Consider the following 17,414-nt stretch of genomic DNA (forward strand, 5'->3'; position numbering starts at 1 on the left):
CACGATGGATTAAAAAAATTACACACTATAACCAAGTGGGATTTATGCCAGACATGTAAGGTTGATTTAACATATGAAACTCAGTTGATGTAATATATTAATAAGATAAAGGATAAAAACCATGAGGTCACATTAATAGGTAACAGAGAAAGCATTTGACAAAATTCACCACCCTTTTAAGAGAAAACCTCTCAACAAACTAGAAGCAGAAGAGAATTTCTTCAACCTAATAAAGCTTGTCTATTAAAAAAAACCCACAGCTAACCTCAGACTTAATGATGACAGACTGAATGCTTTCCCTCTAAGATTAAGAACAAGACAAGGACGTTCACTCTTAACCACCTTTTAAAAGTTAGAGACAGGATCTTGCTCTGTCACCCAGACCGAAGTGCAGTGGCACAATCGTGGCTCACTGCAGCCTCAAACTGCTACTCAAGCAATCCTTCCACCTCAGCCTCCTGAGTAGCTGGGACTACAGATGTGTACCACCACACACAGCTAAAACTGTTACCACTTCTGTTCAACATTGTGCTGAAGGTCATAGTCAGAAAAATTAGGCAAGAAAAAGTAAAAATTACCTCCATTGTTAAGAAAGTGAAAAGATAACACACGGTGGAAGAAAATATTTGCTTACAATATATCTGTTAAGTAAGTTATATCTAATATATAAAGAACTCTTACAACTTAATAAAAAGAAAGACAAATAACCCTTTTTATTTTTGAGACAGGGTCTCACTGTTGCCCAGGCTGGAGTGCAGTGATGTAATCATAGTTCACTGTAACCTTGAATTCCTGGGCTCAAGCGATCCTCCTGTTTCAGCCTCTTGAATAGCTAGGGCTGCAGGTACATGCCATCATGCCCAACAATTTTTTTGTGTGTGTGTGTGTGGAGACAGGGTCTCACTATGTTGCCCAAGCTGATCTTGAACTCCTTGCCTCAAGCCATCATCCAGCCTCAGACTCCCATAGTGATGAGTTTACAGGTGTGAGCCACCATGCCCAGCCCAGTTTTTTAAATGAGCAAAATATTTGAATAGAATTTTCTTCAAAGAAATATGTAGGTTGGGCACGGGGCTCACGCCTGTAATCCTAGCACTTTGGGAGGCCGAAGCAGTGGATCACTTGATGTAAGGGGTTTGAGACCAGCCTGGCCAACATGGTGAAACCCTGTCTCTACTAAAAATACAAAAAATTAGCCAGGCATGGTGGTGCACACCTCTAATCCCAGCTACTGAGGCAGGAGAATTGCATGAACCCAGGAGGCAAAGGCTGCAGTGACCTGAGATCGTGCCACTGCACTTCAGCCTGGGCAACACAGCGAGACTCTGTCTCAAGAGAAAAAAAAAAAAAGAAATATACAAATGACTAATAAGCATTGAAAAAATGCTCAACATCATTAGTCATTAGGGAAATGCAAATCAAAACCACAGTGAGAAACTACTGCATGAATGATTATAATCAAAAAGACAGACAAGTGTTTGTGAAGATGTGAAGAAATTGGAGCCCTCATTCAGTGCTAGGGTGATTGTAAATAGTACAGCCACTTTGGAAAATTATTTGGCAGTTGCTTAAACAGTTAAGCATAAAGTTACCGTATGACTCAGCATTTTTATTCTTACGACTATACCCAAGATAATTGAAAGCACATGTCCTCACAAAAATGTGCACATGAATGTTCATAGCAGCATTATTTGTAATAGTCAAAAAGTGAAAATAACCAAATGTCCATGAGTGAATAAACAAAATATGGTATATCCATACAATGGAATATTACTTGGCAATTAAAATAAATGAAGCACTAATACATGCTGACACACAGATCAATCTTGAAAGCATTATGCTAAGTGAAAGAAGCCAGACCTCAAAAGTCATGTATTATAATATTCCATTTATATGAAATGTCCAGAACAGACAAATCCATAGAGACAGAAAATCAATTAGTGTTTGTTAGGGGCTGGAAGGGGTGGGAATAGTAGTAACTACTTATGAGTAGTGAGTTTCTTTCTGGGGTGATGAAAGTGTTCTGGAATTAGATAGTGGTTATGATTGAACATTGTGAAAACACTAAAACCACATTGTGTATTTTAATTTGTATACTGTAAGAGGGCAAGTTTCATGGCATGTGAATTATATCTCAATGAAGATGTCATTTAAAAATTATAGTGGTGGGAGGCCGAGGCAGGCAGATCACCTGAGGTCAGGAGTTCGAGACCAGCCTGGCCAACATGGTGAAACCCCATCTGTACTAAAAATACACAAATTAGCCAGGTGTAGTGGCACGCGCCTGTAATCCCAGCTATTTGGGAGGCTGAGACATGAGAATCGCTTGAACCTGAGAGGCGGAGGTTGCAGTGAGCTGAGATCACACCACTGCACTCCAGTCTGGGTGACAGAGTGAGACTCTGTCTCAAAGAAAAAAAAAAAAAAACATATATATATATATATATATATGTATATGTATATAGTGGAACATCATCAGAAAGAATTAAGCAGAAGAATGGCATGATTTATGCTTTTAAAAAACGAGCTGCTATATGGGGTAGACTGGGGACCAGGGGAAAAGCAAATGGAGGCACCAGTCGGGAGACTGGAGCAGCAATGAATGAAAAACCATGACATCTAAGACTGATAACAGTGGTGGTGATGGAGACAAGGGGGAATAATTGAGATATATTTTGAAGGATGAACCTACTGGATTATTTTTGGATTACATGTGGGGAGTGAGAGAGTAGGAGGTATTAGGAATGATTCATAAGTTTCTAACTTGGACAGCTAAATGGAGAGTACTACTCACCCTTTGAAAAAGTTCATTTTTGTTTCACCAAAGCCCTATGAATAAGTCATACTCTAAACATTCAATAGATCAAGAAATCGAAGATAAAAAGTTGTTAGCCAGGCGCGGTGGCTCATGCCTGTAATCCTAGCACTTTGGGACGCTAAGGCGGGTGGATTGCCTGAGCTCAGGAATTCGACACCAGCCTGGGGAACATGGTGAAACTCCATTTCTACTAAAATACAAAAAATTGGCTGGATGCAGTGACTCACGCCTGTAATCCCAGCACTTTGGGAGGCCGAGGCAGGCGGATCATGAGGTCAGGAGATCAAGACCATCTTGGCTAACACAGTGAAACCCCATCTCTACTAAAAAAATACATAAAAATTAGCCAGGCATGGTGGCAGGCACCTGTAGTCCCAGCTACTGAGAGGCTGATGTAGGAGAATGGCATGAACCCAAGAGGCTGAGCTTGCAGTGAGCCAAGATTGCACCACTGCACTCCAGCCTGGGTGACAGAGTGAGACTGTCTCAAAAAAAAAAAAAAAAACCACAAAACCAAAAACACAACAACAACAAAACTTAGCCAGGTGTGGTGGCGTGTACCTGTAGTCCCAGCTACTTAGCAGGCTGAGGCAGGAGAATCGTTTGAACCTAGGAGGCAGAAGTTACAGTGAGCTGAGATCGCACCACTGCCCTCCAGCCTGGGCTACAGAGCTAGACTCTGTCCCTCCCACCCAAAAAAAAAAAACAAAAAACAAACAGTTGTTTAACCGTTAAACCAATTTCTTCCCAAATCAAACAGCTAGAAAGGGGGGGGGATGTCAGAGTTGGGACTCCTTTCTAATATGGAAGTTCATGTGCTTTCCACTGAGCAATTTGTTCCTTGCGTTCTCTCTAATAGGCCTGAAGATGTGCATTACATTAAGAATTTACATTTAAGAATATAACGTTTACAGAAGATAAAAAAAATTTTTTAAATACACTGATGTACACTTTTTGCTTTAAAAAAAAGATGGATATGTGGAAATTTGTAGCCTGATTGTTGACTAAGTTGAGGACTCTTGCTATGTAAGAAAATAAATTCCACAGTTCAGTGGGTTAGATACACAATTTTTGGATTTGACAGCTAAAATTATTTGCTCCCTCTGAATGCTGGTTTTTTTTTTTTTTTTTAGTGCTTTTCTTGGCTTGATATAACCAGCCTCTATTATTAATGTCCACATTCACTTTTGGACTAATATTTCATTCTTAGGCAAACCAATGTCATTAAAATAGAAGAGATCTTATAGAGGCTCTTCTCTGCTCCCCAGGTATCAAAGAAGGGCATCTTCAAGGGGGAAATTAGAGTGAGGATTCAGAGAATTTAAAAAGTGAGGAAAGTATAAAGGAAGCGTTTCTCAATCTTTTTTTTTTTTTTTTTTTTTTTTTTTTTGAGACGGAGTTTCGCGCTTGTTGCCCAGGCTGGAGTGCAATGGCGCAATCTCGGCTCACTGCAACCTCCGCCTCCTGGCTTAAGCGATTCCTTCCTCAGCCTCCCAAGTAGCTGGGATTACAAGCATGTGCCACCACGTCTGGCTAATTTTTTGTATTTTTAGTAGAGACGGGGTTTCACCATGGTGGCCAGGCTGGTCTTGAACTCCTGACCTCAGGTGATCCACCTGCGTCGGCCTCCCAAAGTGTTGAGATTACAGGCGTGAGCCACCGCACCTGGCCAGTTTCTCAATCTTTTTAAACCTTTGCCCTCTTAGATAAAACTGCACTTCAACTTCACACATGCTCCATCCTCCCCCAGCTGAGATTCTGACATAGATTTCCGGGGTCATATCATCCTCAGTGGTTTGCTGCCAGCCAAGATTCATTAAACTTCACATTTGGTACTTTGTATTACTTTAAAATTTTCCAATAGAAGTTTGTGTTAGGATATTTAACATGGCTTTTTTGTTTTTGTTTTTGTTTTTTTTTTTTTGAGACAGAATCTCGCTCTTTTGCCCAGGCTGGAGTGCAGTGGCGCTATCTCGGCTCACTGCAAGCTCCGCCTTCCGGGTTCACGCCATTTTCCTGCCTCAGCCTCCCGAGTAGCTGGGACTACAGGCGCCCGCCACCGCGCCCAGCTAATTTTTTGTATTTTTTTAGTAGAGACAGGGTTTCACCGTGTTAGCCAGGATGGTCTTGATCTCCTGACCTCGTGACCCGCCCGCCTCAGCCTCCCAAAGTGCTGGGATTACAGGCGTGAGCCACCATGCCTGGCCAACATGGCTTTTTGAATGACACTCCACCTCTGCCTCTCCAGTCCTCTAACAAATAGAGCACTTCTCTTCCTTTGTCATTTTCCCTGTGGTCTCTTAGGACACGCAAGATCCCCTGCTTCTCTCCTTACATCCTCTCCTCTCCCCATGGGGGAGTTTCTTCCGCATATTCATAGTTTCTGCTCCTTCTTATCCTTGGCTTGGCCATCCTGGCTGCAAACCTAGTTGTGATGGCAGCACACTCCATGGAGCCGGTGGGAGCCCCGCCCCTTCTGAGTTGGGACGGGAGCTCCCCAGGTGCTTCTGTAGCTGCCCAACACAGCTGCAGACCCAGGCCTCCTTCTCTATGGAGTAGGCAGAAGCCCCACTCTCCTGGGTGGGGCTAGAGGAACCCAAACTGTAGCTGTGGATTCATCTGAGCCTCCCTGTGCTCTTGCGGGAGGGCTGGCAGCAGGCAGGATCTGCCTTTCTGGGTGAGGGTGTGGCTGCAGCCACCCTCCTAGATGCAGAAGTCGGGTGTCTCTGCAGCCTGCACCCTCAGCAGCACCAGGAAGGACCCCCCACTGCCCCATCCCTGCAGGCTCAGGGGTGTCTGCCTGAACCTTTCTCCACTCCTGGTGCCTGCTCCGATCTCATAGCAGGGTTGCAGCTGAGCCATAGGGCCATGAATGGCAGCAAGAGACAGAGTCCTGGGTGGAAGGGGTGGGTCCCCAATAAGGCCCCACCTTCATGCCAGGGAGGGCTTGAAGGCTGGGGGCCAGGCTGCCAGTCCCATAAACTGGAGTGGGGACTCATGGTACCTCTTCCGGGTCCACCCATGGCTGTTCATGGGCCAGTCAGCATGCACTTCCTCCCCTCTGAGGTCCATAAAAGCCCTAGGCTCAGCCAGAGCAGGGCAGAGGATGAAGAGGGCACAGAGATGATGAGACCTCATGACCAGCTACAGACAAGAGTACCCTTTCTGCTGAGAGCTTGAGACAATGGGAAGGCCAGCTGCAGAGAGGACTACCCTCTCTGCTGAGAGCTGCAGTGACGACCTGCTGGAAGAGAGGAGCTACCCTCTCTGTTGGGACCTTCAGAGACCTGCAAAGACATGCCTGAGGAGAGAAGCCACCTTCTCCAGGGCCTCCTCTCTGTTAAGAGCTGAACACTCGACCAGACAACCTGCCTGCAGAGAGGAGCCACCCACTCCTCTGAGCTGTTCTAACACTAAATAAAACTCTTCTTCTCCACCCTGCGCTTGTCTGTGTACCTCATTCTTCCTAGAGGCAGGATGAGAACTGGGGCAAAGGTGCTGTGGCCACAGACGTTTCCCACCAGAAAAACTGACACCCCAGAGATCCTGTAACACTTGGACATCTGTCTCTGCATGCTTTTGTTTTCTGTTCTTTCTCCTGCTAAGTGACCGCTTTTCTTGTTACTTTTCCATTCAGGCTGCTTGCAGAAAGAAGCTGTCTGGCCATGTTCAGGCTAGAAGTCACAGTCAGCCCATACCTGCCTGGGTCAGAGGCTCCATCCTGGTCCCACATCCATAAGAGGCTGGTGGAAAACATGCTGCCTAACCCCACCACTTTGACAAGTGGATGTCAGTGGGCAGGGCCCATGGATCCTGCTCAGCAGAGCATCGTTGTTCCTGGAGGCCATGCTGACTGCAGCAGTCAAGGCTTTAGCTGTTTCACCAGTGCTCCCCTCCAGGGCTCCATGGCAGGGTGAGTCACGCTGTGGGAATCTCACACTGGAGATGGGCAAAAAGCTTCTATTTGCTTCAGAGTTAGTTTCTTTTTTTGTTTTTGAGATGGAATCTTACTATGTCACCCAGGCTGGAGTACAGTGACTCGATCTCGGCTCACTGCAACTCCGTCTCCTGAGTTCAAGCGATTCTCCTGTCTCAGCCTCCTGAGTAGCTGGGATTCCAGGAGCCTGCCACCACGCCCAGCTAATTTTTTGTATTTTTAGTAGAGACGGGTTTCACCTTGTTGGTCAGGCTGATCTCGAACTCTTGACCTCAGATGATCCACCTGCCTTGGCCTCCCAAAGTGCTGGGATTACAGGCGTGAGCCACCATGCCCGGGAATGTTAGTTTGTTAGCCTGAGGAAACTGACACTTTTCTGAGGGGTAGCTAGCATGGCAACACAAATTAAATGAGCATTCTTCTTTTTTTTTTTTTTGAGACAGAGTCTCGCTCTGTTGCCCAGGCTGGAGTACAGTGGTGTGATCTCGGCTCACTGCAACCTCCACTTCCCGGGTTCAAGCTATTCTTCTGCCTCAGCCTCCCGAGTAGCTGGGACTACAGGTATCTGTCACTGTGCCTGGCTAATTTTTTGTATTTTTAGTAAAGAGGGGATTTCACCATGTTGGCCAGGCTGGTCTCAAACTCCTGACCTCAGGTGATCTGCCCACCTCAGCCTCCCCAAGTGTTGGGATTACAGGCGGGAGCCACTGCTCCCAGCCGAAATGAGCATTCTTCAATATTGCTATGACCCTAAATACCCATCTGGTATTCCTTACTGTGATAAGGTGGGGGTCAACTGGGGCACCACATACAGCTGTGTAGGTTGTGACTTGCACAACTCCAGGCCATCCCTTTTCACATTAGCATCTATACCCTAGCCTTACTTTTATCCCCCAGGCCATTCCTACTTTTCCAGCCACATGGAAGAGAGAACATAAGCAAAAAAGAAGTCTCATCCTCCTCCTCGTTCCTCCCATTGAAAGGTCCTTCTACCTTACGTGCACCACGTGGCCCATTGCATGCTCCCTCTGCTGTGGGTGTGTCCTGGGCCCAGAGTAAAAAAAGGTTTCCTTTTTGGAAATGAATTAAGGAAGTGTTGCTTCAGTGGCTTCTTGACTTTAGTATCTGGGAAAGTTATCTTCCTAGAGCAGATGAAGGTGCTAAAAAGCAAAGTGGAAAATGTATGGATAACAAACCTGACATGCTTTTAGCCCTGCCAGCCCTGGCATAGGAACAAGCGCATTACCATTAATGTGAGGACAAGCAGCCTGAATCAGTGTGGCCCAGGATAGACATGACCTAATTTGGAAGCTGAAATGTTGTTTTACAAAAAGGCCCGAGGCCCTCATATCCCTCCTCTAAAGCATTGTCAGCCCCTTTAGAAAAGAGAAAAGCAAAGGTTGATGGGATTGCTAGTGGAAATGGCATCAGGTTAGCCTGGAAAGGAATTCTATGCTTCATTTGCACTATTTTATGTACAGTATCTGTGTCTGTTTGGTTGACAACAAGGAAGGAAGTTGCTTCTCCCTATTATTCCTTATCAGTTCACGTCTCTGTTCCCTGAACATTCTCAGTACTTTCTGCCTCAGCTATAAAGTTCTCTGCTTTGAATTCTGCCATATTCAGTGCTTAGCAAAATACAATACAAAATTCTTTGAATTCTGCTAATTCAATGCTTAGCAAAAATGTAAAAAAAAAAACAACTTTTTTAGTATAAAATCTTAAAAAGTACTCAATACTACTTAAAAAAGAGAGAAAATAGAAAGAATAGTATAATAATATCATACGTCCAGTAGTGGGTTGAAAATGTTATGCCCATGTCCTGATGCTGAAAATTTATGAATGTGACCTTATTTGGAATGAAGGTCTTCGCAGATACAATTAAAGATCTGGAGATGAGATCATCCTGAATTATGTAGTGGGCTCTAAACTCAATGATAAGTGTTCTTATAAGAGACAGAAGCAGAGAAGACACAGACACAGAAGAGAAGGCCATGTGATCATGAGGCATGGATCAAAGTTATGAGCCCGAGCCCATGGCCAAGAACCCTTGAAGCCACCAGAAGCTGGAAGAGGCAGGAAGGATTCTCCCCTAGAGCCTTCAGAGGAAGCAAGACCCTGTTTTGATTTCAGACCTCTGGCTTCCAGAACTGTGGGACAATAAATTTCTGTTGTTGTAAGCCCCCCAATTTGAGGTAATTTGTTACGGCAGCCACAGGAAATGAATACATCATCACCTAGATTCAAATTCACTATTCTGCCACCTTTGCTTTCCTTCCGTCTCCCTCCCTCACTCCCTCCTTCCCTCCCTCCCTTTCTTCCTTTTTTCCTTCTTTCCTTCCTTCCTCCCTCCCACCCTCCTTCCCTCCCTCCCTTCCCCCCTCCCTTCCTTCCCTTTCTTATGAAGTGTTTTAAAGCAAATTCCTAGTATTATGTAATTTAACTCCTATATACATCTATATATATCTCAGAATTTACAGGCATTTAAAAATGTAACCCCAATGCCATTATAACAACCAACTAATTAACTAAAAATAAGTGTCTGGTATCTAAAATATCTTTTAATATTTCTCTTTAACACTATCTCTGAATCTTACTAGATTTTCACTCCTCTTTGAGTTTTCCTATATTTTTGAGCTATCTTTCTAGAAAGGAACTGCCTAGGATTAAATGCACCATTACAGGTTTGGGCTTCTATGTGTATGGATGGCAAGTATCTCAATGTTCTTCCTCACTAATGGTGAAAAATTTTTGGAATTCTTTCTCTAGCTAAAAATAAAGATTTCTTTTTTCCTTTACAACATTAGCTTTTGTCCAAGATTCACATTCAGAAGTCCCACTTCAAAGTCATTTGGGAGGTGGGTGAAGATAAAGTCACAGAACAGAAAAGCAAACTGGATTCTAATATTTTTGCCCCAAATGTATAAGAATTTAGCTGTGAAAAATGAAATATTAAAAAAAGGTGAAAACCAGTAAGTTATTCTAAGTTGGCTTTTAAGTGATTCTATCACAAGTTTCCCCTTTCTGTGACAAATTTCTTTTTTTTTTTTTGAGACGGAATTTTGCTCTGTGGCCCAGGCTGGAGTGCATTGGTGGCGTGATCTTGGCTCACTGCAACCTCCATCTCCCAGGTTCAAGGTATTCTTTTGCCTCAGCCTCCCAAGGAGGTGGGATTACAGGTACCCACCACCACGCCTGGCTAATTTTTGTATTTTTAGTGGAGACAGGGTTTCGCCATGTTGGCCAGGTTGGTCTCCAACTCCTGACCTCAGGTGATCCACACGCCTTTGCCTCCCAAAGTCATAGGATTACAAGTGTGTGCCACTGCACCCGACGGAGAAATTTCCCTATCATTTTAAAAGTGCAAAATGTTATGCTCTGAATAATTGTGGTTGAAAGTCCTTTCAAAGAGATATATGGTGCCCAGTGAACTGTATTTCAGTGCTTTCTGTTATAGAGGCATATACCCTTTTGGCACTTTACCTGTATTCCCCAAATTGCTTTTCTCTTGTAAGGACGTTACTATTGATCATGTCCCTCATCCCTAGTAAAAGGAGTGAAAGGAAAATCGTTGATATATGTTATAAAAAGGGTGTACTGGCATCTATTTAGGTGACATGGTGTGAGTGGTACAGGTCGAATCCTTTGCCTGAAAATTACACTGTCTGTCTCCTAGATTGTTACCTTAGAAGCTTCTTTGTTCTAAGGCACCCTTTTTCAAAATTTAATAATCTTTAGAAAGAGCGTCCTTTGCATGTGCTGAAAAATGTTGGTGATGTGAACATGAGCGTCAAGGTTTCGGTGGCTGACCATGAGCTGAGAGCTAGATGTGTAAAACAGGGGAATGAATATTTTGGGGAGACAGAAGAGGTAGTGCCATCATGATGGAAGAAAGGCAGCCTGAATAACAAAGAAGTGTGAAGGTACAACCCTCCAGCCTCTTTTCCCATTGTTCCTCCTTCAAACCCCTGTGTCCCCAGGCTCAGGGCTGACTTGGGCACTGGGACAATTGCTGAATGGTGAGCTTTTCTGTCTGTAAGCAGTGGAACTACATCATTTGAAGTGGGCTTAGTCAGATCTTGAGATCTAGCCAAGTGACTCTGCCTCCCTTGTCTCTCTTTATATATTATATATTTCATGAATGGTCTCTTTCAACAAGGAAGCTACATCTCCTTCCTGTAGACTTTGAAGACTGATTTGGGCTCATGAACTTGTTTGTTCATGCTTAAATGAAACCCTTGGCAGAGTAGACAAGCTTGTTCCCAGTTTCTTTTCCTGGTAATATTTTCTTCTATCATAATCCAGTCAAAGCGAAGGAGGAATGTAACTGATAAGCACACAGTTTATAGCATTAAGAGTTGGGAAGTAAGAATAATGCGTTTGAATTCCAACATCTACCACCTTCCTTGATAACTTACTGTCTTAATTTTCTCAGCACTCAGCTAGAAGAGAGGAAGAATGATTGGGTCTCTCAAAATACAGGATAGGTCTGGTTTCAGCTCCGACATTTAGAAATGCTGGGAAGTCATCACTTTTATCCTTATAACAAGAAAAAAGCTGAATAAATGGAAGATTAATGACTTTTTAAAGACCTATTGGAGAAATAAAGTCATAGAGCAAATCCCCACCCTGAAATCTGATGAGACAGGTGAATATAGAGAATAATAACTGAGGTCAGCTTACCTGGAGCAGAAGCCACTGGAGCCACGCATTGATAGGAGCACTTCAATGGCAATTCTGACAAATTGCTAGAGTAACTCCGGGAGGCCCAGTTTAGAGGTGCCCCATACTTTGTGGGTTTTACCTCCAGGAATCCCACTTGGTTCTTAGATGAAGATCTAAGAAAAGCCCCCACATGTTTCTGGCAGGGGCGGGCAAGGGAAGTAACTGTTTCGGATTTCACCCAGAGTGTTTCCCATAACAAAGGCCTGCTCTCCAAGACTAACAACTTTACCAGAGTGTTATCTACCTGAGGGAAGGGCAGTTAGTCAATTCCAGTCTCCTTTTGCATTCTATTAATATTTCCCCTAAGTGGAGGGAAAAACAGGATAAGAAACACTTCTCCAGGTCATGTCCCAGGGATCCAGGCCCACTAAAAGACTGAGATTTAATGATAAGGTTATTGAGCACTTTCCCCTACCCACACCTTACCATCAAACCAACTAGGTTCCAGCATAATAACAGTAGATTGTAACTAAAAGAGCTTCAAGACACGGACTCTATTTAAGAAAGAGTTCTTAGGGAAATCCAAAGCAAACACGGTGAAAAAAAAAATACAAGGACACCAAAGGAAACTGAAGTCTCTGGCACCTATATGCACATAAAACACTAAACACAGCCCAGTTCTCAGCCAGATTAGCATAAAACCTCACACTGAGGCCTGTTTACTACAGTTCTTGTTCAAAACATCAAATTCCCACTTTTAGCAAAAAAGGACAAGACCTACTAAAAGTGAAACAAAACAAAACACAGTCTGAAGAGACAAACTAAGCATCAGAATCAGACTCAGATACGACACAGATTTTGGAATCATGAGATAAGGCATTTAAAACAACTAAAATTAATATGTTAACAACTCTAATTTTAAAAGTAGAAAACATGCAAGAATAGATGGTTAATGTGAACAGAAAAATGAAAGTTCTAAGAAAAAAAAAAAGGCAATGCTAGAAATTAAAAGCACTAACAGAAATTTTAAAACCTTTTAATGGGCTCATCTGTGAACTGGATATGACCAAGAAAAGCATCAGTGAACTTGAGGATATGTCAGTAAAAACTTCCTATACTGAAATAAAAAGAGAAAAAAGAATTAAAAAAACAGCAGTATATGCAATAACTGGGAAAATTACAAAAGTTGCAAATATATATAACTGGGATACCAGAAGAAGAGAGAAAGAGGCAGAGAAATAATTGAAGAAATAATAATGGCTGATTTTTTTTACAAAATTAATGACAGACACTAAACCACAGATCCAGGAAGCTCAGAGAAGCTTATAAGAAATCATGTTGGAGCCGGGCGAGGTGGCTCATTCCTGTAACCCCAGCACTTTGGGAGGCCGAGGCAGGTGGATCACCTGAGGTCAGAAGTTCGAGACCAGCCTGACCAATATGGTGAAACCCTATCTCTACTAAAAATACAAAAATTAGCCAGGCATGGTGGCATGTGCCTGTAGTCCCAGCTACTCAGGAGGCTGAGACAGAATTGCTTGAACCCAGGAGGCAAAGGTTGCAGTGAGCTGAGATCACGCCACTGCACTCCAGCCTGGGAAACAGTGAGACGCTGTCTTTAAAAAAAAAAAAAAAAGTAGCAGCAGCAGCCATGAGCTGGGAGCAGTTCGTGTGCCTGTAATCTCAGTTATGTGGGAGGCTGAGGTGGGAGGATCACTTGAGCCCAGGAGTTCCAGACAAGACTGGGCAACATAGGAAGATTCCATCTAAAACAAACAAACAAATAAATAAAAACAACCACGCCAGCAAGAAGAGAACAGACTGAAATATTTGTTTTGTTTTCTTTCCTTTTTTAACAGTAGAGACAGGGTCTCACTGTGTTGCCCAGGCAGGTCTCAAACTCCTGGGCTCAGGTGGTCCTTTTGCCTTGGCCTCCTAAAGTACTAGGATTACATGGACTGAAATATTTAAAGAGTTGAAAGACCCCACTAACCTAGAATTCTATATCCAGTGGAATTATCCTTAAAAAGTGAAGGAGAAATGAAGACTTCCTTATGCAAATGAAAACTGAGAAAATTCATCAACAGTAGACCTTCCTATAAGACATGTTGGGCCGGGCATGGTGGCTCATGCCTGTAATCCCAGCACTTTGGGAGGCCGAGGCGGGAGGATCACAAGGTCAGGAGATCGAGACCATCCTGGCTAATATGGTGAAACCCTGTCTCTACTAAAAAAAATGCAAAAAATTAGCCGGGTATGGTGGTGGGCACCTGTAGTCCCAGCTACTCGGGAGGCTGAGGCAGGAGAATGGCATGAACCTGGGAGGTGGAGCTTGCAGTGAGCTGAGATTGCGCCACTGCACTCCAGCCTGGGCAACAGAGCGAGACTCCATCTCAAAAAAAAAAAAAAAGAGATGTTAAAAGAAGTTCTTTAGAAATTAAAAAATGATAATATATCAGAAACTCAGATCTACATAAAAAAGGAACAGCACTGGAGAAAAACAAATGAAGGCAAAATAAGATTTTTTTATTCTTAATTGATCAAATAGATAATTGTCAAAATGATAATGGCAAAATGTATTGGATGATTACAGCATATGAATAAGTAAAATGAATGACATCAGTGTTATAAGGGAAGGGAGAAAGGAAAAGCAAAAGCTACCTGCACTACTTGCAAGGAAGTATACTATTGTTTGAAAGTGGATTGAGATTAATTGCAAATATGTACTGAAAATTCTAGGGCAACAACAAATTTTTTTTAAAGGAAGAATAATTGATATTCTGAGATGAGAGAAAATAGAATCATTTAAAATGCTCAATTAAAGCCAGGGAAGGCAGAAAAAGAGAAAATAAAAAGGAACAAAGAATAAGTACAACAGAAAAAAGTCATAAACATGGTAGATGTTAATCAAACTATATCAATGATCATTTCATTTGTGAATGGTCTAAATAACATCAATTAAAAGACAGGCTGTCACACTGGATTTAAAAAAAAAAAAAGACACAACTATCTTGCCCACAAGAAACTCACTTTAAGTACAAAGACAGAGGCCAGGTTACATCTGTAACCCGAACACTTTAAGAGTCTGTGGTGGGAGGATTGCTTGAGCCCAGGAGTTCAAGACGAGCCTGGCCAAGATGGTGAGACCTCTGTTTCTACTAAACATTTTTAAAAGTTTGCAGGGTGTGGTGACACATGCCTGTAGTCCCAGCTACTTGGGAAGCTGTGGTGGGAGGATGGTTTGAGCTCTGGAGTTCCAGGGTTACAGTGAGCTACAATCCCACCAATACACTCCAGCCAGGGTGACAGAGTGAGACCCTGACCCCCCCAAAAATTTTAAAAAACAAATAAGTATGAAGACAGAAGTAGGTTAAAAGTAAAGAGATGGAGAAAGACATACCATGCTAACACTGTCCAAAAGAATGCTGGAGCAACTATATTAATTTCAGAAAAAGGAAAATTATGGATAAAGAGGGGCATTACACAATAAAAAGGAGGTCACTTATTTAAGAGGCATAACAGTCCTTAATGTGTATATGCCGAAGAATAGAGCATCAAAATATGTGAGGCAAAAACTGATAGAACTGCAAAGAGAAACAGATTAATTCACTATTATCCTTGAAGACTTCAACACAGCTCTATTAGTAATTAATAGATCCTGACAGCGGCCGGGCGCGGTGGCTTATGCCTGTAATCCCAGCACTTTGAGAGGCCGAGGCGGGTGGATCACCTGAGGTCGGGAGTTCAAGACCAGCCTGACCAACATGGAGAAACCCCGTCTCTACTAAAAATACAAAATTAGCTGGTGTGGTGGCACATGCCTGTAATCCCAGCTACTCAAGAGGCTGAGGCAGGAGAATCGCTTGAACCCGGGAGGCAGGGTAGCAATGAGCGGAGACAACTCGTTGCACTCCAGCCTGGGCAACAAGAGCAAAACTCTGTCTCAAAAAAAAAAAAAAAAAAGATCCTGACAGCAGAAAATCAGTAAGGACATAGTTGAACCGAACAGCACCATCAATGAACAGACTTAATCACCCCTTACAAGATATAGGTTAGCCTTACTTTAAACAAAATTGGAAATACGAAAATACCCTTAGGAAACCAATAAGTTTAGGTGTGATGTTTCATTATATGAAAGAATTTAAAGTATATTCTATTCTTGTTTTACCTGACTTTTTTCTTCTTCTTCTTTTTTTTTTTTTTTTTTGTTATTGTTGTTGTTGTTGTTGTTGAGACGGAGTCTTGCTCTGTCACCCAGGCTGGAGTGCAGTGGTGCGATCTCGGTTCACTGCAACCTCTGCCTCCCAGGTTCAAGTGATTCTCCTGCCTCAGCCACCCGAATAGCTGGGACCACAGGCGCACGCCACCATGCCTGGCTAATTTTTGTAGTTTTAGTAGAGAGGGTTTTGCCATGTTGGCCAGGCTGGTCTCAAACTCCTGGCCTCAAGTGATCTGCCGGCCTTGGCCTCCCCAACTGCTGGGATTACAGGCATGAGCCACCGCTCCCGGCCTACCTAAGACTTTTAAAAGTTTTCCTTTAACCATTTAAATTGTGAATTCATTTAGAAGCTTACGGCTTACCTAATCAGAAACTGAGTTGTGATATGGATCATCGTAAACCTCTGTAAATATTTGAAAAAGTGAACTCCAGAATTGCCAGTGGCTGTTACTTGTGATGAGATCAGCAAACGATCCCCTATAGAACTCTTGCCAGGGGGCTTGTCTTGTAATTTGTGATTCTTTTCCTAAGTCCGAAGCGGGGAGTGAAGAAGGAGTGCCATTCCTCCACACCAAACTTCCCACTTTTCAATGACAGTTAGGGAAAAGAGTATATAAGACAGCTCCTTCTGCAGGGCCAGCCACCTCCTTGCCTAGAAAATTATTGCCTGCTCCTTGTTAACTCCTCACATTCATTCGTTCTGTCAGTAACATTTCCTGAGCATCTGCTATGGGCCAGGCACCACCTCAGATGACCACAAGCTATTCAGATTAATTGGCAGGTCATTAAAATCACTGTATGCATCAAAAATGATAATAGATTAGAAATATTGGAAATTCTCGGCACAAGTTTTCTGCCCCATGTTGCATGTGTTATCAACCAAATGATTCTCATGGGGGTGGAATGAGAGTCACTGCAAATCAAGGCCATCTCTTTTTTTTTTTTTTTTGAGATGGAGTCTCACTCTGTCGCCCAGGCTGGAGTGCAGTGGCGCGATCTTGGCTCACTGCAAGCTCCGCCTCCCAGGTTCATGCCATTCTCCTGCCTCAGCTTCCCGACTAGCTGGGACCACAGGCGCCCGCCACCACGCCAGGCTAATTTTTCGTATTTTTAGTAGAGACGCGGTTTCACCGTGTTAGCCAGGATGGTCTCGATCTCCTGACCTCGTGATTCGCGGGCCTTGGCCTCCCAAAGTGCTGGGATTACAGGCGTGAGCCACCGTGCCCGGCCAAAGCCATCTCTTTATCTCTTTCTTCCTCTCTTCCCATTCTCTGGCTGTGCACAATCAGGCTCCGGTTAACCAGTTAGGGCTTTTATTCTTAGGAGAACTTGAAAGTTCTCCCAGCCACATCAAAGCCTGTTCCTCTAGGACTCCAGGTAGCTGTGTTCACTGACTCCTTCATTCAGTCAGTACTCAACTAAGTGCAAGATGCACACTTGAGGATGGTCTAAAATACAAAGACAAATTAACCTCAGCCACTGCCCTCTAGTAGTTTGCAATTTATTGTATTCCTTCCCAATAGTTCTTGCAAAGTACTTACCCGTGTCTTGTATTTCACAAATTTGGTTTATTTCACTTATGTTTTCTTTCTCACTTTTCATATATCTTGAAAGCACCATACATGGTATGGGAAGAATATAATAATCTTTGTGTATGTATTGGTAATTTCAAAATCATCAAAACAACACCCTCCTTGGCATAGGTTTAAGAATCAGGAAATCTGGGCTTGAGACCCACTTGTGCTTGTGTGGCCCTCTGTCAGCCACTTAACCTC

This window comes from Nomascus leucogenys, chromosome 8 (assembly GCF_006542625.1).
Source record: "Nomascus leucogenys isolate Asia chromosome 8, Asia_NLE_v1, whole genome shotgun sequence".
Lineage (NCBI taxonomy): Eukaryota > Metazoa > Chordata > Mammalia > Primates > Hylobatidae > Nomascus > Nomascus leucogenys.